At 47.6% G+C, this 22,500-nt stretch overlaps 1 protein-coding gene across 1 annotated transcript in view; it reads left to right on the forward strand.

Moving 5' to 3' along the window:
• LOC310776415 (calsyntenin-2-like) overlaps positions 1-22,500 on the forward strand; it is a gene marked incomplete at both ends in the record, with an annotated part of 309,056 nt that overhangs the window by 103,020 nt on the left and 183,536 nt on the right. The gene's annotated exons all lie outside the window — the stretch shown is intronic.

Genomic DNA, 22,500 nt, shown 5'->3' on the forward strand with positions numbered 1-22,500 from the left:
TGGGGACCAGAGCTCACCTGGAATACTGATGGACGCAACGCTGCACTCTGTGGATGAGCCGGGCCAGGCCAGGCCCATCTGGGTTCTGCTATGTGAACTGCGTTATGGCGCTGGTTGTGTAAACATTACAGAGCTGACAGCTGAATTGGTTATGTTACGCAAGGACTTTCTCTTTTTTCTATCACCTTGGGTTATGCGTTTTGCTCTGGTTTATACAGTATAGGGAGGACTGTAAAGATTCTTATGGGAGTTACCTTGGTGTGTGTGTGTGTGTGTGTGTGTGTGTGTGTGGGGGGGGGGGGGGGTGGGGGTTGGGGTGTGTGGGTGTGGGTGTGGGTGTGTGTGTGTGTGTGTGTGTCTGTTAGGGCTGCACAATTAATCGTATTTTCATCGTCATCGCAATATGAACATGCACAATAAACACATCGCAAAGACTGCCTGAAACGCAGTGAATAAGAAAAGTGGTTTTATTTACATGCATCATGCATTCCCACTCAGCATCTGATCATTTTGTCTTGTGTTGTAAATCCAGCGTACACCTTTCCCTTGCAACAGTGCGCTCCGCCCCTCTGCCAAAGCCCAAACACGCTGTGTGTAGTTTCAGCTAGAGTCAGTGTGTATTTAATTTATTTATTCAGTGGGCATAGGCTATGTTTGGGGCCTATGTTAGCATTATTAAAGCAGAAAGACATAGGAACTGTATAGCTAATATGCATACTTTAATATTTGTTTATTTATCGCAAGTCGTATCGTCATCGCTATATTGAACAATGTTATCGCACATCGCAGATTTTCCTCATATTGTGCAGGCCTAGTGTGTGTGTGTGTTGGAGTTCATGGTCAGGTTACAGTAAGGACAATAAGCATGTGTTACACAAGCCGTTTTCCCACATGCGTACCGGAAAATTACCTGTAAGTCAATATCGGACATTTCCCTTCACACCTCTCCTCTGGCATGTGGGAATCTATCAGCGAAATTGCCTGTATGTGGGGGGGGGGGGGGGGGCGGCACTGCAGAGCGGGTGGGGAGTGACGTGTCGGCAAAACTCCGAATGGTGAAATAAGTTTGCTTGTTTATCCGTTCACCTGCGTCGCGTTGAAACACTTTTTACAGACTGGCTTCATTTGATGTGTCCGGGCTTGCCTTGGCTGTCGGCAACGTTGCTTAGTCCCTGTCGGCTGTGACTGAAGGAGGAGGACGGACTGTGGCCAGAGAGCGAGCAGAGAGGAGAGGGGGAAATCAGCACAGCACACACACACATGAAGCTGACATAGGCTACTGCTCTTATTATCACAAGATCATTTCGCCAGTTTGCTTTAATGTGCGCTAATGATTAGATTATGCCCGCTGGAACATTAAGCAACGTGTGTACACCTCGCCCATGAGAGTGTCGCGCAGAATATGAAGATAGACTAAACCGGGGACAGATCATGACAGTGTTACGTGCTGAGTCTGGTCCGACCCGCACGCAAGATCACCCGGTGGCGAAAACCACTGGAAGCGCGTTTGCGACTGGCAATAGTCCTTTGGTGGTACGCAACACCAGGGGAATATCGAACAATCAGCTGTGTATTTGGTGTTGGACTGTCTACTGTGTGCAACCTGGTCCACGAAGTCACAGCCCACTGATAGCGGAAAATGACTGGACCCCTTTCTCACCTGTCTGTCTATCGCGGCATACCGGTCTTCTGACTAGCTCAAAACTGGTGAAATGGCCGCGACGACGGGGTCGCGCTTATACCGGCACGGCGCCTTTCCCACATGCAGCCATTTGACCACGTTCCGGTCATTTTGCGGTACAAAGCGCATGTGGGAAAAGGGCTACAGTGATACAGGTGGTGGCCAGCAGGGGTTTTTCCCTCATGCTGAAATGATGCTGGAAATTGAATGGGCTTGTGGTGGTGAAGTGCATGGTCTGTTAAAGCAGAGATTCTCAACCTTTTTCATATCAAGGACCCCAGACGTCATCCACATTATGGCCACAGATCCCCATTTGATGAGATGTCTCTCCAAATCTGAGAATATTTTGTATTGTCAAATATGATTTAGTTTGGATTTAGTTTTGGAGTTTATAGTGACACTCTTGTCTTCTGTAGTAGGCCTATCAGTAATATTTTCATAGTGAAGTAGGAAATTGTGCGTCATAGGTGCGCTCCGGCACCTCTACACCCCTGGCCACTGCCTCCCCAAACCAAGGCCTCGTGCTACGCATGGCTGTGCTCCATTATGCAGACCCCGGCTCTAGATTAAAGCCATTTTTTCATATCCAAATGTCATTTGGTTCTGATTAGAATACAATAGGCTCCTTTTCCCTTATGGCATTCAATTCAATTTGTCACACACTTGACAGCACTGACATTGTACAGTCAATCTCAAGACAGTAGCTATTTTAAGTAATACATATGTTCTTAGCCTTCTGTCCACTGAGTCTGGAAGCTAACGTAATGCTGAACTACAGCAGTAGATAGCCTACCGCTACCGGGCTCGCAGCCTTGACATTTTGCATTGATTGTGAATGATGAAGAACATGCTGCGCTGTCTCTTCTCTGCCACAAGAAAGACGCATTACTGTGATCAATCTTCATGTTTTGTTTGAGACTTTGATTTCTCAATTTTCTCATCCTCTTGTGTGCAGGCACATACACAGACACACAAGCACGCACACACACACACACACACACACACACACACACACACACACACACACACACACACATCTTATAGTAATTAGCCATGTCTGCAAAGGTTAGCGTCGCAAAGCAAGGCATGTGAATGTGCTTGATTCCCAGTATGCTAAACTGCTCTATGCAGTATTCTTACTGATCAAACTCTCTGTGCTCATGAGCCCACACACATTTGTGTTTGTGTGCCTGCCTGCCTGCCCGTCTGTCTCCCACCCAGCCATCTACAGCTAGTGTCTGTCTCTCACCCAGCCATCTACAGCTAGTGTCTGTCTCCCACCCAGCCATCTACAGCTAGTGTCTGTCTCCTACCCAGCCATCTACAGTATGTTAGTGTCTGTCTCTCACCCAGCCATCTACAGTATACTAGTGTCTGTCTCTCACCCAGCCATCTACAGTATACTAGTGTCTGTCTCTCACCAAGCCATCTACAGTATGTTAGTGTCTGTCTCCCACCCAGCCATCTACAGTATGCTAGTGTCTGTCTCCTACCCAGCCATCTACAGTATACTAGTGTCTGTCTCTCACCAAGCCATCTACAGTATGTTAGTGTCTGTCTCCCACCCAGCCATCTACAGTATGTTAGTGTCTGTCTCCTACCCAGCCATCTACAGTATGTTAGTGTCTGTCTCTCACCCAGCCATCTACAGTATGCTAATGTCTGTCTGCCACCCAGCCATCTACAGCTAGTGTCTGTCTCTCACCCAGCCATCTACAGTATACTAGTGTCTGTCTCCTACCCAGCCATCTACAGTATGTTAGTGTCTGTCTCTCACCCAGCCATCTACAGTATGCTAGTGTCTGTCTCTCACCCAGCCATCTACAGTATGCTAGTGTCTGTCTCCCACCCAGCCATCTACAGTATGCTAGTGTCTGTCTCTCACCCAGCCATCTACAGTATACTAGTGTCTGTCTCTCACCCAGCCATCTACAGTATACTAGTGTCTGTCTCTCACCCAGCCATCTACAGTATACTAGTGTCTGTCTCTCACCCAGCCATCTACAGTATGTTAGTGTCTGTCTCTCACCCAGCCATCTACAGTATGCTAGTGTCTGTCTCTCACCCAGCCATCTACAGTATGTTAGTGTCTGTCTCTCACCCAGCCATCTACAGTATGCTAATGTCTGTCTGCCACCCAGCCATCTACAGCTAGTGTCTGTCTCTCACCCAGCCATCTACAGTATGCTAGTGTCTGTCTCCCACCCAGCCATCTACAGTATGTTAGTGTCTGTCTCCCACCCAGCCATCTACAGTATGTTAGTGTCTGTCTCCCACCCAGCCATCTACAGTATACTAGTGTCTGTCTCTCACCCAGCCATCTACAGTATGTTAGTGTCTGTCTCTCACCCAGCCATCTACAGTATGCTAGTGTCTGTCTCTCACCCAGCCATCTACAGTATACTAGTGTCTGTCTCCCACCCAGCCATCTACAGTATACTAGTGTCTGTCTCCCACCCAGCCATCTACAGTATGTTAGTGTCTGTCTCCCACCCAGCCATCTACAGTATACTAGTGTCTGTCTCCCACCCAGCCATCTACAATATACTAGTGTCTGTCTCCCACCCAGCCATCTACAGTATGTTAGTGTCTGTCTCCCACCCAGCCATCTACAGTATACTAGTGTCTGTCTCCCACCCAGCCATCTACAGTATACTAGTGTCTGTCTCCCACCCAGCCATCTACAATATACTAGTGTCTGTCTCCCACCCAGCCATCTACAATATACTAGTGTCTGTCTCTCACCCAGCCATCTACAGTATGTTAGTGTCTGTCTCTCACCCAGCCATCTACAATATACTAGTGTCTGTCTCTCACCCAGCCATCTACAATATACTAGTGTCTGTCTCTCACCCAGCCATCTACAGTATGCTAGTGGGTCACAAATGATTGGCCTCTGAGCTAGCCAACTGCTCATGTGGGATAAAGTGCCACCGGCCATATGTGGGGCTATTCAGAGAGAGAGTGAGAGTGATTTAAGTACTGTAGCATTTAAGCTTCTGCACTCTCACTCACTAAGCCCTTTATATCCACATTGTTCTCTGTCGTTTGGCTGAAAGCTGTCAAAGGCTTCTCTTGTGTAAGGGTACAGACAGTTTTGTGTAGAGTGTGTGTGTGTGTGTGTGTGTGTGCGTGTGCGTGTGCGTGTGCGTGTGCGTGTGCGTGTGCGTGTGATGTGTGTGTGCGTGTGCGTGTGCGTGTGCGTGTGCGCGTGCGTGTGCGTGCGTGCGTGCGTGTAGGACAGTAGAATCTAAGGAATAGAAGGCAGCCCATATTAGTGAGGCTGTAGAGCGCTCCAGACAGCCACCTAAGGATTATGGCTTCATACTAATAAACCCTCTGAACTCCAGACATTGTCATGTTAAAAATGTGTGTGTGTGTGTGTGTGTGTGTGTGTGTGTGTGTGTGTGTGTGTGTGTGTGTGTGTGTGTGTGTGTGTGTGTGTGTGTGTGTGTGTGTGCGCGCGCGCAGTACATATTCTGTGTAGATACTGTATGTACATTTGTCTGTATTTGAAGGGCCTCACTCCAAAATGCTATATCCATTTGAGGAGAAAAGTTGGTAACGCTTTATTTTACGGCCCGCTACTTATAGTGTAACTGATTTAGTTTGTAATGGGGTACTAATAAAATAGCATTAAGGGGGTAAGTAACAATTTTGTTAGAGATAAATTTATGAGGTAGATATGGTGTAACTATTTTCACAATTACTGCATTTGCTGAAAAGTTTAGTTGAACTTAATCACTCAATATTTCAAAAGTATAGATGATTCCAGCCTCAACAATTTAGTATTCAATAGGTATTCAAATAGTTTTCACTGTCTATGATTTTGTAGATGCCATCTGTTTTGGAGCTCAAAGTGACTATCGGAACATAATTATTTTTGTGCATGTCACGTTACGTGTAATTGATTGAATATGTCTGCAGTGGGCGTGTGCATAAGTTACGTGAATTTGTGCGTTACTCTGTGTGCATGTACTGTATTGTGTGTGTGGGTCTGTGTGCAGTGCACGCCTGGCCTCCTGGAGAATCTCTATCCCCCAGAGAGATGACGTCAGAGAGGTTGTCTCCAGTTCATCCCTGCCTTCCTCCTTTGAAACTGTCACTTCTTTCATCTCTATGGCTGAAGGTGCTGACAGTCGGTGGCAAATGTAAATGGATCCTACACATCTACGTCTCTGCGGGTCTGTGTCCTGCATGTTGAGTGATTGTGCCGGTGAAGTATGCGTGCGTGCGTGTGTGTGTGTGTGTGTGTGTGTGTGTGTGTGTGTGTGTGTGTCTGTCTGTGTGTGTGTGTGTGTGTGTGTGTGTGTGTGTGTGTGCACACACACGCGTGGGTCTCCTCTGTGCGGAGGATTGCTCCTCCACTGGTTGCGGATGATCGAGTCTCTTTGTTTGGAGTCAAGGCTACCAACACACTGCAGACTAACAATAACAACCCAAATCACTTCCTTCATACATACTCTCCTATTACTCACCAGGCCTGGCTGCTCCGTTTGTGGCTACCGGGAATTGTGTTTTTATTTATTTATCAATGGAAACACAGAACTCAAGGCTAAATATGGGGGGTTGGAGGTAGAGCCCTGCGTGGGGCTGTTTTATTAATCCCGCTCCTGCTGGATTCCTGACCCGCTCCTGCAATGTGAGTGTTATTGACAGCAAAATTCAAACAGCCTACTTCCCCCCGGGTCCGGGTAGTCCAGCGGTAGATTCCCTGCCTACCAACACGAGGTTCGAGCGCCTGTGTTACCTCCGGCTTGGTCAGGCGTCCATACAGGAACAATTGGCCACGTCTTAAGGGTACGTGTCCGGATCGCTGCACTAGTGCCTCCTCTCGCTGGTCACGCGCCTGTTACAGGGGAGGGGAACTGAACTGGGGGAAATAGCGTGATCCTCCCATGCTCTACGTCCTACCAGTCAAACTCCTCGCTGTCAGCTAAAAAGAAGCGGCTTGCGACTGTACATGTATTGGAGGAAGCATGTGCTAGTCTACAACTCTCCCCCGATCGGCCGAGGGGGTGGCGCAACGACGGGAACAGTAGGTGGAATTGGCCAACTATAATTGGGGAGAAAATTAAGGGGGAGAAACTGTTAATACCCTGGCCCGAGCTGTCATTCTTCATCTTCCTCCTCTTGTTGTGACTGTTGGACTCCATCTACAGCGGAGCACGCACTGCCCAAAGATTGTTTATGTCCAAGAAGATGAATCCTTCTTCAGTAAACAAGGAAACTCTCTCGTAACGGGACAAGCCCCGTCTTTTATTGTCACACGAACACCACAACACATGCATGCGGCCACAACACACTCATGCTGACGGTGGCCGGTGAAAAGTGTCCTTTGTGCATTTAGTGCATTTAACCCATCCAGGCATGTCCTTTCCTCCGGGGGGCAGGCCAGGAGCAGTGGTCACTTTCTCGTACAGCGCCCGGGGACCAACTTCGGATGTTGTCGTCACTGGTCGGATGACGATGACGATTTGATCTTCTGCATGTTTTTAGTGGGGGGATTATATACGGAGGAACCCCCCTGGGGGAGCACGGGGAGAACATGCAAACTCCACACAGAGAGAGAGGCCCTTACGACGAGATACCCCACCTGAGAAGTGGGCACTGAAGATATGGGGGGGAACACAACCACAGTGTCCCAGGAGAGAGTGAAATCCCGGGACCCGCAGTTTATGTTTGGGCTGCCCGCAGCAAAGTTAAAACCGCTCGCTCCTGCGGGATTTGCGTTGATTCCTGCGGGATCCTGCTCCCAATGCGGCACTCTTGGAAGGATAACACGCCCTGTTAACATGCTTTTGCCTCAATGCTGCGAAATGGTGGAAGCTTGTTTTACATTATATTATACGGCATATTATAGGCATTATAAGCCAGATGCTTTTTCACAGTGAGTACAATACACCCTAAACAGATGCCGGGCATAATCCATTGAACCGCCATGTGCTTTCCACCTGAATTGATTTTCTGTACAAAATAGCATACTCAAGTTTGACTTAGCATATTCTTCCTCTCCAAAATAATGGCAACAAAGAACCAGGCACTTGATCTTAACAGAGGATAAGAGGATATTGTATTGCACAATCCCTTTTTTTAATAGAGACAGTCGGCATGTGTGGGAACGCCCACAAAATGTTAAACGGTTGGCGCGCGAGTGGGGTAAAACCGCCGATATATCTCATGGGCTGACTCACCAAAAGACGGTGCTGCGGCTCTAAACTACAGGTTTGGGGGTTCTAGAGCAGAACACAAGACGTCTGCTCAGATGTGCGTTTACTGCGGTGGTTAAATCCCCCATCGTGTCTGCCTGGGCTGGGCTATCAGCTAAATTCTAACTTGGCTGAATGGATAGAACGGGAGGATTTACCCCACCCTGACCACGCCCCCAGCCAGGCTGAGCCAGCTAACCCAGCGTCTATTGTGGGCGTGCCTAGAGCCTGTATGGGCGTTCCCAGACATGCCGACTGTCTCTATGGATTGCTCGACTTATACTAGGGGAGTTCAACATGCAGCAACTGAGACCTACTGTAGAGTGTACTGTACAAATGGACTGTGTGAGTGTGTGAGTGCTAGACACTGGGAGTGGTACAATCATGATTTTTCATAATTTACTCTGGACTTCAGATTGTAAGTGTAGAGTACAGTGTATGACTAGGAGTGGGTATGTGGTGAAAGTCTCTTATTGTCTTGTGTTTTTCGCCAGAACTGCGATCAACTCTAGCCTAACCAGCCCCAATGACTCCTTCATTAAGGTCTGGACTCAAGCCTATCCACCACTGATTCGGTGACATATTTTTCAGCCTCAGCTGATTGGTTGCTGTCTGTGTCAATCATCAAATTCTTTGACCAATCGCAGTAGTGAAGCAGGACAACGTTGATGATTGTGCGCCAAAGAACTTAATTGATAAGAACTGAAGGCAAATAGGTTTTTCCACTCAGTGGTTCCACTGCAACAACAAGGCGGGAGCGCTGTTGTCAAAAAAGCACCATCTTCCTCTCTTGCCTTCAATAGTTTGTCTGCTACATCCGGGTACCTACACCAGCAACCGTTAATGTTAACGTAGCTGCAAGCCACAAGCAGCTCAACAGCTGGCCAGTGGATTTCAAAGCTTATGGGCTTACTGGAAAGAGCGTGACTCCAGGCCAACGTTTGTTCACTCACACTGGCGTTTTGAGGCTGGTGAAGTGGTTACAGCAGCAGCAGTGGCTTAGCTAATGTAGCAGGTAGCTAGCTATTTAGCATACAGGTGTGTTGTCTGCAGCAGCACTTTAATGTGTCTTCAGTAATGTTAAATTAGTCCCGCCGACCTACCTCGACCAGCCAATCGTGTGTCCCGGACAGTATCTGTCCTGAATAACCTCCAGTGGATGGGCTTGGGTCCACAGACCCATTATGAAGAGTGCTGACAGCTGTGATTCATATGGGGCTGGATCCCAGGTTAAATCAAGTCATAGCAACTCATTAAATGATTTAGCATTAAATACTGAATCATTATTGGTGTACCAGTACCTTGTATTCGGAGGCATAGTGCGAACGCTTGCTGCAGAAAGATGCACACTTCGCACAGTAGATGTTTTTGCACACATTGGAACAAGAGGAGATACACACACACACACACACAACCACAACCACACACACACACACACACACACACACACACACACACACACACACACACACACACACACACACACACACACACACACACACACACACACACACACACAACCACAACCACACACCCTTCCTGTGCCTTCATGTCTATCTCCTTGATCAGTCTGGGAGGTGATGGCTCTCCTCCTCCCTTCATCTCCTTCAGAAAGGAAAGGAGCTGTCAGCACGTCAGACACCTCAGGAGCATAGCCACCGGCCCGGCCTGATTGGTAACTGCTGCACAGTTTGTTGGCGTTCATGTGTGTAAGAGAGAGGAGTGCGTAACGCCATCTATGTGCTTTGGATTGGGCCTGTAGCTGCCTGATACAGTAGAAGCACTAACTGTTTGAAGCACTTTTTTCCCTTTTATGTTCAACGCTGGCCTCCATCTATAGACCATATATGCATATCTGGACGTAGCTACCGTGATGTCACCCGTTGGTTTTTGGACTCGCGTGTGTTTTGAAGCCTCGAGGTTGGCATTTTCACCGTCGCGATCTTGGTTATTTGGAGACGGAAGTGTGTATTTGGGCGAGAAGCCGCAGCGTGGCCCTACTATTGGTCCGTGATTGGCAAGCTGCACGATCACTGGACACGTGACCTGTCAATCGTGCCCCAAAACATAGTCCTCTCTCACAGTTCAAGCACAGGGCTTCATGGTCACGCACTCCAGCTCTTCAGTTGAGCCAGGAAAAAGCTGCTGGATATTTGAAACATGAGGTTTGGGCTTAAAGGCCTATGTCCACCAGCTGCGGTATGGCTCCCTGCCTAAACAGACCCACGCGTCATTTTGTCAGACGCATGCGGGTTCCGACAAAAATAGAACAGGTGCATATTTTTTGCCATACCGCATTGATATCGAGTAGTGATACCCAGCCCTATGTGTGTCCCATATCCCACATTTTATCTTATTTCCTCCTGTAACTCGGCCTCTGATCCTGTCTCTCCCTTCTCTCCACTGAGTTCCCTCTGCTTTAGTTTGCAGCCTCTCTTTCTGTACTTCCCTTCATTCCTGTGTGAGTGTGCGCGTGCACGTGTGTGAGAGATACAGTACATACTGTACACACACAGGCATTTCTTCACTCATCCTATATTCTATCCTACTTTCAACTACAAGATGAAAGTGAGTTTTTGATTGGATGTATTTGACTGATTAAAGGGGGGATTAAAAGAGGTTGAAATTGAAAAAATATCAAGAAAAAAAGCACAAAAATTTGACGAAGTGTATATAGAAAGAGACAAGAGGACAAATTGTCCCCAAGGTCATGCTGCTGTGGGCCTAATGTGTTGTTTCTGGGCAGTGGCATTTCCTGGCATCAAACACACACACACACACACACACACACACACACACACACACACACACACACACACACACACACACACACACACACAGTTCTTTAACCAGATTACTGTTCCATGGCCGTCACTTCCAGAGCCCAGCCGTTCTAAAAGGATTACATGGCAGAGACTTGTATTGACTCAATGTGTTTTAAACCCCCTGTTTCACAGCAGGCCTGAAAGCCACCATAGCTGCACATTGTAGACTGGCCAGGCTCATAGACCTGAGAAGTTTTCACTTTTATGATTTTTTTAAGCATACAGTGGCCCAGAGAAGTTGGTGTCACACCAAGTGGCTTTTTTTTTCTTTTTCTTTTTTTTTTTCTTTCTTTTGTTCCCCCCAAATGCCATGGCATGGCAACAATGTGGCTCTGTGGAAAAGTGTGCAATTGAAACTGGAGACCACTGTACTGTAGCCTACATGTGATTGCTAAAAAAACAAGATTTTCACAAAAAATAAAAATAATAAAAGTGGCATTTTTGAAGATTATTTTGCTGAACACAAAGTCACAGTTTCACAAACTTGTGTTAATGACAGACCTTATTTCAGGCATCTAACCAAAAATCCCCATACCAAAATCCCATTGACATCTAGACGGGGGTACCAGGCGACGCTAACTTGATGCTAACTTCCCGGTTTTAGGACTCATTCCTGTGGCTCTACACATATGTTTGGCCTTCATATTGTCTCTGACTTACAGTACATAGCTGTCTTGGATGACATTGCCCTGACTGTTGGGCATACACAATTGTTCTATCTGTTGTGATTTTTAGGTAAATGTACTTTAATAATTCTGAAAACTGCATTACAACCATTATTCTTCATTATCCGTAGTGCACCATTTTGGAATAGTGTGATGATTGACTTGATGATCAACACAGCGTTGTTGTGTGGGTTTATCTGTTGACATGCTCCGGATGAACATGTGGGACATGTGGGACGCTGTAAATGCCATCTCAAATTGCACATGCAATAATGGACCAAGATAATGGTGTTCAAATGGCGCACAGAGGGAACATTGGTGGCTGTGAAGCAATTTGATAGAGAGGGGTCACGCTAGCTGAGGTAATGGCACCAAAAGTAGTCTCTACTTTCAGCTCCTAGAGATGCACTACTGCTCATTTGGACAGATGCTTTTAGTTTGAACACTCCTCCATGTCTCTCTGTAGCTCTCTCTCAGCCCCACAGGGTGGGGTGGGGGGGGTGGGGGGGGTGGGGTCCCCTGTGCGCCGAGCGACTCTGTGTGCAGTCAGCCTTTTCTTATCTCTGCAGGATAATAACTCACCATCTCTGAAAGTAGAGCAACACAACAACACATGAAGCAGCCTCTCAGCCACTTGAGGCAGCAGAGGCAATAATCTGTACAATTATTTGTAAAGAACTGTTATTTTCTCCTTGTGCCCCCCCCCCCCCCCCACACACACACACACACAAGGCAGGGTGGATGGGAAAACAAGAAGCTGATAAAAGCCTGACCTTTGGCTGGACTCTATCATGGGACTGCAGGGGCAACGTGAGGGGTGGAAGGTCGAGGAAAATGTCAAAAACGTACCCCAAAAATGGCACTGTTCAGTGAGGTGCAAAAAGAAGCCGAACTTTGATGTTTGAACCGGTGCCCAGCCTACCTCCTTTCAATGTGTTTACACTGTATGCGTGTGCACATGCACATTGGTTTTCTCTCCGAGAGCGAATGTGTGTGCTGGCACTTGTGTGTTATTTAATCACAGGGTCGGAGCTCTCGCTGTGTGTGAGCTCTCGGGCTGGTGTCTGCGCTTACTTCTTGGATTTGTTATGCTCACGCTCAGGCACCGTGGGGTCCTGGCTGCTGCGCCGATGTGCTCTCCACCGAACTGAGGGCGATGCCAAGGCTGCCACCACACACAGAGGTGAACTGAGGGCGAGGCCAAGGCTGCAGCCACACACAGAGGTGAACTGAGGGCGAGGCCAAGGCTGCAGCCACACACAGAGGTGAACTGAGAGCGAGGCCAAGGCTGCAGCCACACACAGAGGTGAACTGAGAGTGATGCCAAGGCTGCAGCCACACACAGAGGTGAACTGAGAGCGAGGCCAAGGCTGCAGCCACACACAGAGCCCAGACGCTGGGACCATGGCCAGAATGCACAACCCGCCTTAGGCTAGGAGCGGCAAGCACACATACACACACACACACACACGGGGGACACCAAGACATGCAGGAGCAGATACACACACATACACACACACACACACACACACACCTAGGGCATTTCAGGGCATCCTCCGAATTGTTAGGTTATTCCACTCACAATGAAACTCAAAACTCTTTATCTCACCCTGCCTAAGGCTACAAGGCTAGCTCACGACCTCAGGAAACTATACATAGCATCCACAAAGACCAGGAAGGGAGTGAGGTGCAACAGGTGAATTATTTCCAGTGGCAAGATTTTCAATTACACCCCAGAGGACATGAGATGTTTCTCAGATTGTCCGTCCGCAAATTGTGGAATTGAGTTTGAATGGAAACACAGCAGCAGTAATGTCCTCCAAATGTTGTTCTGTGATGAGAGGAGAGCAGAACGTGATCGTTACCGGTGCTCTCCAGAGGTTAGAGTGTCATTGTCTGAGAGGGGCTGTGGAGGGGTGGCCTTGGTGTGACCCAGCTGGTTTGACAGGTACATGGTGTCCTTTGCTCTGTCTGTGCTCTGACTGAGTAATGAATATAAACAAGTGTGTGTGTGTGTGTGTGTGTGTGTGTGTGTGTGTGTGTGTGTGTGTGTGCGTGCGTGCGTGCGTGCGTGCGTGTGTGTGTGTGTGTATATATATATATATATATATATATATATATATATATATATATATAAAACGAAAGCTATACTTATGCATATTGATTAATCTGCTCCAGATGCTTTCTTTATGCCCGTGCTCGTCTTTCAAAACGAAGCGCTCTGTGCAGCCAATAGAAGAGCTCACTGGTCGGGCAACAGAGATATAAAAAAGGCTCCCCACCTTGCAAATAAAGGGAAAATAAAGAAAACAGTGAAGAAGAAAAAAATGGCATACACTCCTCTGTCAGTAGTGTGACCTTTATGCGACAAACAGAATGAACAACCTACATAGCGAAATTCAACATATAAGAATAATAAGCAATAATGCTAATATGCATGATGCAGTATGCACACAGAGTCACCCTCACTTGAACTCATACATTTTACAAGGTCAAAATTAAGTCATGTGCTGCTTAATGCTTATACATAAAACTGACATAGATTTGCATACTACAGTACAGGGTAATCCCCATCCTCTCCAGCTAAACGGTCTCAGGACGAAATCAATGCTGAGAAGTTGAGGACTCGTATCTTGATGAGGAATCTAGGAAGCTTTTATATTTAATAAAGCCCTCTAACGGGCAGATGGTTCCTGTCAGCTTGCTCTGTGAAGCAGGAAGCCAGAGAGCAGAGAAGATTAGAGTTTGCAAAGATCTTCAAGGTTCAAAGGAGGCAGGGACCGTTGCAGTGATAGAGTGGTTGAGAGGGAAAGGCAGGAGAAGAGAGAGAGAGCTGAGGCGTGTCCCCTGACGTGGGCGGGGCAGAGATGTCTGTCAATAGTTCACGGTGACCCGTTGATGGACATCCCCGAGTGTCTCTGAGCTGGCATGGCCTCCCAGCTTGCCATGTAGCTGTAATTGCCTGTTGGTCGCAGTAATGGCTAACTGTCTCTGGCGCGTTTACTTTTCATTATGCTGATGTATTCATCACAGTCCCTTTTGTTGACCTTATCTATCAGAGTTTAATTTCCTACACATTTATTTTTAATTACAACTGTTTCTCTTCCTCCCCCGTCCCCCATAGCACGTTCACATCGCCCCGCTCGCCCGTTAAGAGGTGACACCCGCCAGCCAGCAGTTACCCTGCACACGCTCGCCCTGGTCAGAGACTAATCAGCCATTATAGCTCCGAGCGTCCAGTCAAACTTGTGACTTGCGGCTTAATTGGCGGTGAAATGGCGCGAGCGAGATAGTCACTCTGACCGACAGCCGGCGGTAAAGGGCACGGGTGCACCGGCGTTTGGTGCATACAATCTGGGCTTGATTGTATTCGCCTGTAGTACCATGATAACGGCAATTTAATTGATTTGAGGAACAAAATGATTCAGTGGCCTTTAACTCTCCTCATTTGTGAAAAGATGAAATGACACGTGAAAGTGGTTATTATTGAAATATATTAGTCATTTTTCGTGTCTAATCTAATTCATTTAGTTACATCGATGGGAGCACGTCCAAGAAGAGAATGGAGAACACCTGCAGGAAATAATGGGGGACATCCACCACTACCATTTCTTACAACATGTATCAGGTAAAGCTGCGCGGCCTTCCCTCCCACGCCTTATGTGGGCGGGGGCCGGGTCGGGGGGCATCGGTGCTCTTCATCACTGGTCGAGGGCTGCCGGTTGGTTTAGAACAGCTTAGGTAGGCGATAGATTAGCTACAGCCTAAGGCTGACCTGTTAGTGTTCAGGCTAAAATCAGACTAGAGCAGGGTAGGATAGGCCAGATTAGGCTGTAGATTAGCTAGATACTATGTCCCAGTTAGCTCTGGTTAATGCTTAGAGTAGTCAGTTGTCTGATCTTCTCCCCCCCCCCTCTCTTTCCCCCTTCCCCCGCTTCATCCCTTCTTCCCCCTTCTTGTTCTCCTCTCTTTCCATGCTCTTTCCTCCCCCACATCCCACCGCCCCCCCCTCCCTTCTCCTGCTCTCTCCTCATTCTCCCCCCCTCTGCTCCTTCTCCTCTTCTCCCCTATTTTCCTGAATCCCTGCCACTTCCTGCTCTCCCTTCTCTCACATTACCCCTGCTCTCCTTCCCCTGCACCCTCCCACCTCTCCTTCTCTGCCTCTCTGTCCTCCCCCCTCTCTCACATTCCCCCTGCTCTCCTTCCCCTGCACCCTCCCACCTCTCCTTCTCTGTTCTCTCCTCCTCCACATTTCCCATTTTCCCCCCACCCTCGCCCTAATCCGGGCCCGTATCCTACTCCCTCCCTCCACCCTAGACCCTACCTCTACTCTACCTCCCCTGTACCCTTCCACCTCTCCTTCTCTGTTCTCTCCTCCTCTCTGTCCTCTCCCCTCTCTCACATTCCCACTGCTCTCCTTCCCCTGCGCCCTCCCACCTCTCCTTCTCTGTTCTCTCCTCCTCTCTGCCCTCTCCTCCCTCTCACATTCCCCCTGCTCTCCCTCCCCTGCACCCTCTCCTTCTCTGTTCTCTCCTCCTCCACATTTCCCATTTCTCCCCACCCTCGCCCTAATCCGGGCCCGTATCCTACTCCCTCCCCTCCCCCAACCCTAGACCCTACCCCTACCCTGGCTCTCCCTCCCCTGCACCCTCATCTCTCCTCCTCTGTTCTCTCCTCCTCCACATTTCCTATTTTCTCCCCACCTCCCCCCTCTCCTCCCTCCTCCCTCTCCCTCCCTCCTCCACTCTCCTGCTTTCTTCAAATGTTCAAATGTTATCTTTATTCTGTATATTCTTGTTACTGTGTGTTAGCTAGAATCAGCTAGACATACTTTCTGTGAAGCCCTCTGAGACATGCTTGTGAATTAGGGCTATATAAATAAACTTGACTTGACTTGACTTGGCCTCACCCGTCCTGCAGCTCGCAGAGCTGGCCCTGCAGCTCGCATTCGCAGCTCGCCCGCTGCGCGGCCTTGCCCGCAGCTCGGCTACTGTTGGGCTTTGCCTGCCCTATTGGCGCGCGCACAATGTCTCTCCCTCTCTCCCTCAGTCTCTCCCCCCTTTCTCTCCCTCTCCCTCAGTCTCTCTCCCTCTCCTCCCCTCCCTCAATCTCTCTCCCCCTCTCTCTCCCTCTCCCTCAGCCTCAGACTGATGACATCACTGATGACATCATTACTGATGACATTATGATATCATCAGTCATGATGAAAATAGGGTCCAGGTTGAGAAATATGCCGGTCTGTTTTGAGCCACTCCTTTGTCGAGCCTTTCCACTCATATCTTTGCTGTTTTCCTCCCGTGTGACACCGTGTGACACCGTGTGACACCGTGTGACAGCGTGTGACAGCGTGACAACGCGCACGCTATTTGAATCCTGGCTCAGGTCTAAATAAGCAAACATAACAAGCCAGGATCAAACAAGTGGATGAAACAGAACTGATTCCCGCAATGTCCTCAAGATGTGAAAAGCCCTTTAACCTGGGCTAATGGTGTTTCAGCGAGCAGTCACCAGGTTTCGCGACACGCCGGAGATTTGACCTCTATCACAAACAGGGGTTATCGCACGCCATTTACTGAGTGCTTAGTAGGCTTTTAGTACCCAATGAAGGTGGTTGCTTTTCAAAATGGGGGTCACGTGGAGTGCAGTGCTGCTCTGTGCTTTCTGTTTTGTTTTGTTTTTAATCACACATCCCATTCGAGGCTGTCAAGCTCCCCGGAGGCTGAACGCTCGACGAGCGATGTGCAGTTCAAACTAAAAATGGTCTGGAACACGTCTTCTCGCAGGTGTGTGTGTGTGTGTTTTAAATACTGGATGAAGACACAGAAGCCAGAGGACTGTCAGTCGTCTCCACTGACTCTCGCTGCAGAGTGAAAGGCTGTCGACAACTTTGGCCACGCGAGTGTCATGTCCCCCTCCATATTATCGATCGGGAGGATTAACAGAGTTTAACTTTGATTGAAGCTGCCATGGAGGAGTTTCACAGCTAATCACTTAGGGGCATTAGTCAGGGCATTAGCCGCGGGTTCGATCGCGGCGGTAAGCGGCTGAAAACGCCTCCCTCCGGAATCACGGTGACGGATGACCCCCGGCTGTCTCGTTTCTCTACCTCTCTTCCACCCAGCGTGATCTGCAAGGAGAGTGGGAGCGTATCTATCTGTCTCCCGGTCTTGTGTAGTGGGGGTGGGGGGGCGGGGTGGGCGGGGGGGTGGGGGGGGCGCTGAGGCTTTGAACACGTGCACCTCATTCCATTAAGAAAGGGGTCAATGTTATATCAGTGACATCATGTGAGATCTGAGAGGGGGGGGGTGGTGGGTAGGCGATGACATGTAGGTGGCACCTCATTGTGACACGGCGGCGATGACAGGGAGGTAGACTCCTCTTATAGGGCTTTTCCACTGACACCTTTGGCCGTGCCAAGTCATGCCATACTGCGCCACTTTCAGTTCCCATGAAAATAATGATGTGCCAAGCCATGCTCTCGTGATGGACTACCTCCGGAGTGGGGCCAGAGTGTGTGGGACCCGCCTCCAAGCCAGCTGCCCAACCACACGCAACCCCTGACGACCCCCCTTCTCCCCCTTAGCTGAGCAGAGTGATTCCAAACTTATGTCTCTCTGTGTAGCTCTCAGTATTTTTGTAGATTCTAACTGAATCTCTGTGGTTTTACGGTTAGGGTTAGGCTCTCCTGTTTCTCTTTGTAGGGTTAGGGTTAGGCTCTCCTGTTTCTCTTTGTACGGGATATCTGCTTTATTTTAGGTTTCCTCATTGCTCGGACCCGCTGTATCAAGTTGCTGCCGAGCTGATGAATTTCCTGCTGCGACTCCTTCATACTAAAATCAAAATTTCCAATGACAAACTAACGGAAGGCATTTCTTTGATTTGTTCCTTTTATTTTGAAGCACTTACAAGGAAATTAAATGTTTATCCACCATTTCAGCTGTGACTTTTGACTCCGCGCTGCTTTGTGACTTGAGACCCACGATGCTCGAGACAAGCGAGCCTTGTTCTAATAGAACAAATCACAGCCGTGCTAGTAAGCCGTGCAAGGAAGAAGGCCATTAATGCCCCCATCGCTCAGGCCCGGTGAGAAAAAACAACAACATTCTGTCCCACACACACACACACACACACACACACACACACACACACACATGGAGAGAGAGGCGGGGCTTTGACATGTCATTAACCCACAACAGTGATGGGGTGGACCGGGGTGCCTGATGGAAGATGCGCTCAATCTGGTGTAGTGTCAGTATCGCACGCTTCACCAGCGTGGCGTTGTCAATCAAGAATGGTGGCACGTGCACAATGTGTGTAAGCCTCCATTTTCCTCCTGGTTTCTTATGTGCAACGTTGTGCTCTGTGTCTTTACCATCACAACATTTAGGTCAGAGCTGCACAAGCTGCAGTGTAGGATTCAAAGGTCAATAGGGCTTCTTAGGTAGTGGAAGAATATGTAACATAAAACCATATAAGAAGCACTTTTAATAATACAACAAAACAAAACAAAATGGGTACTCTGAGTACTCAAATACGCTTTACATGAAAACAAATAACCACAACATAAATGTACACAGATACAGAACAAATACAAATATAGAGGTTACAGAGTGAAAGAGGATGGTGGAGGTGGAAGCCAGATATTGTAGGCTTTCTTGAAAAGGTGGGTTTTGAGTTGGTATTTAAAAGAAGGGAGTGTGTCAGAGTTTCGGATGTTATAGAGGGCAGGGAATTCCAGAGGTCTGGGACAGCGATGGTGTGGTACTTGGTCTTTGTGATGGGTGTGAGAAGGTTGGCATCGGCAGATTGGAGGTGGCGAGTGGTGATGGAGGAGATCTGTCAGGTATGAATGAGGGGGCCAGATTATTGAGAGCTTTGTAAGTGATGAGGAGGATTTGGAAATGGATTTGGTGCTGTATTGGAAGCCAGTGAAGGCGTTGGAGGATGGGTGTGATGTGTTCTCTGGAGCGGGAGTGGGTGAGCAACCGGGCAGGCAGCTGAGTTTTGAACATATTGCAGTTTCTGTACAAAAGGAACCGGACAAGGAAAAGGAAGGAACTACCGTACTGTAATCAAACTAACATTATCTGCATGGACAAGAAGTGATTCTTAGCATTCATTGGCCTGGTTATAAACTGTGCTGTTGATATGAAGGGGAAGATGGAGGGAATTGAGATGGTGCTTGGTGCAGCCAAGAGGTTCCTGGATGTGGTGGACGTATCTGGAACAGATATAAACAATATTCACTGAGGGAAGCAGAGAAGGGCAAGTAAGGGGAATAAGCCTCTTTGTGTTATTCAGTAAGTGCTAAACAATCACTTGACAACACTAAAATATGTACTTAGCAAACAACACTTTTACAAAGAACATTTTTACCAAGCCTCATGTTCCTCATGCAAAGAACATTCTGATGCCCAATGTAACTGTAATTATGTTTCTTGTCCTTACTTGATTCAATTACTTTAGTTTATTGCAAGTCTTATCATTCTTTTGTGTGAAAATAAGATATTATTAATAAATGCATTGCAAAGATTCGAGACAAACTAAGATGAGACAAGTAAGAGAAAGGGCCAAAAACGGACTGACTTCAGCACCGAATGCTAATTAACTTTTAGAGCGCTCTGGATGACAGTAAGAAGCTAGGGAGAACATGCTAACACTACAGTGATGCATATTCATGAGCGCTGTCGACCCAGAATGCACTCAGAGGAGATCATTTGCAGGGGCCAGAGAGATGGGAACACATTAGTCTATTAGGACCCAATAAATATTTATGACTGTGGTGCTGTCATAACAGTAAGGGGTAAAATGATACTGTTGGTCTAATTTCAACTTTTAAATGCCAAACCAAGTCATTTTGGGTCCAAGTCTCCAAAATGATAGATTTCTCCTCCATCGTGTTCCTGCCAAAAGATGCAACGAGTGGAAACAAAACCATTGACTCAGACTTTCTCGAACTTCCCCATTGGTAATACTTCATTAGATTATGGCACAAATATAATGATGGACATGGACACAATGGTGGAAAAGAGCTGACTTGGGCATACTGTAAAATATCTAATAAACATTCACTGAGTCTCAGGGCCGGTTCCAGAACAAGATGACTAGGGATGCATCCTAGATAGGAAGGGGTGCAGATGCCCGGCCAAAGGCCGGGCCCACTCGGGCCGCCCGGATTTTTTTTTGACATGTTATTTTACTAAAAAGAATGCATTTTACCATCATTTCAAGTAGAATGATACCACCCAAGCAAGAATATTTCAAGTGTTTCAAGTGCTTTACTGAAATATTTGGACCATATAATGATAATACAATTATCCCAACCTTAAAAGGTTACATATAGGTGCCAAAAAGCCATGAATTCACATCAAAGAACAAAGAAAAACAATTATAATTCAAGTTTAAACAGTAAGTGTGCAGCTGCAGCATTTTTTTTTTTTTTTCTTTTTTTTTAACTTTTCAACTGAGGATGCAGACAATTAAAATAAGGGTGCAATGCATGCTTTTGCACCCCCGTAGAACCGGGCCTGCTGAGTCTACAACTTCATCCTCTCCAACACAGTAACAACGTCATGATCTCACTGCAGTGTTTTGCTTGTCTCCATGTGAAGCTTTGGAAGAGGATCGTTCATGACCAAATTGTCCCATAAATTGTGACCAAATTATCTAACATCATAGCCACAACATTTCACATTTTTGTTTAGGGGATCCATTCCCACGAACCATCTGCCCGTAAAAGGACTTGAAGCTTCTTAACTCATTGAGTGCCAGCCACTTTTGGAGAACGGACGCTCCCAGTGCCAGAGTTTCAGAGCGTTTTCAGTGATTTCTCGAGGCCCACAGAATATTGTGTGATATTACTATGTAAACACTGAACACGCACAAAGAACGATGAGACTCTATTCTATCATCTGCAAAAAAAAGTTTATTGATCCCATTTTCCGTTCTTTAGTTATGAGCCGGAGAAGATAGCTTGATTCATCCAAAAATAGCAATTTTTTTCTAGAAGCTGAGATAATTGGCCTTTTGTGAAATTAATCATTTCAAGCACATCACTGACTCTGAAGCTAATCTTTTCTAATGTAGTCACACCTCAAAAATAATTTCCTTCAATAAAACAGTTTAGGCCAGGGAATTTTGTTTGGCAGAATAATATTTTTAGCTACAACCAGCAGCGCTGGCCCCTGCGTGCGCTGCTGGTTGCAGCTTCTTGCTGGTTTTGATTTGCTGCTGGTGGGTATCGGATATTCTGGCTTGCGTTTGTCAATCCTGTCCTGCTGCCTGGGTCTGTCTGGGTGTTGTGTGTGTGCTGCTCTGCGTGCCCCCTCCCCCCCCCCCCGCCCCGCCCCGCCTCGCCTCGCCTCAACTGCACACTCCTCCTCCTGTCTGTGGTGGCTCTCTGCTGAGTTTGCTGTGCGCACAGTGAAGGGTGCGGAACAGCCAGGCTTTTTTACAGCGTTCCGCGTGTGTTTGTCACCGGCAACGATGCTTCCAGTTGAGAATAATAACTCCACGGTGTGGATGTGCAGATGTGCTGTCGCAACCGACACAGAGCGGCTCAATTGTGGGAGCAGATTGGCTGCTGCAGGCACAGCTGCAGTAACGTGCTTCAGCATATCGATGCATACGGATGCGATGCGATTTCCGTTTCCATAACGACTTCTTCTTTGTTTTTTCCTTGCCTTTCTGTTATGTGGAGAGCACTGTCGCCACCTAAGGGTTCTGTAAAATAGGTTATAGACCTCCAATAGCTACAATAGTTGTACCAGAGATGTATCAGGGATTGATCCACGTCCCACCGTCAAAAAACGCAATTGACGACAACCGTCGTCATTGGCACTCTACGTCAGTATTTGAATTGACGACAGCTGTCGTCATTGGCATTCAATGAGTTAAGCAGGGGCCTACATATTCGACAAGGCATGCTTTTCCATTGACTTAAAAGCTCAGTGCATATGAGCTGTTTGTAGCATCCCCCCTCCCCTCCTCAGTACACCACACATAATAAGCTTGTTTGCTGTAATGTAACTCATTGCTATGGACTTTAGAAAGAGGACAGGGTTTAATTAGGGCTATGCTGCTGGCCCTGAGTCAGCTAAAGTACTAAGTGGAGGAGTTGA

The sequence above is a fragment of the Poromitra crassiceps genome (genome assembly GCF_964638095.1).
Source record: "Poromitra crassiceps genome assembly, chromosome: 5".
NCBI lineage: Eukaryota > Metazoa > Chordata > Actinopteri > Beryciformes > Melamphaidae > Poromitra > Poromitra crassiceps.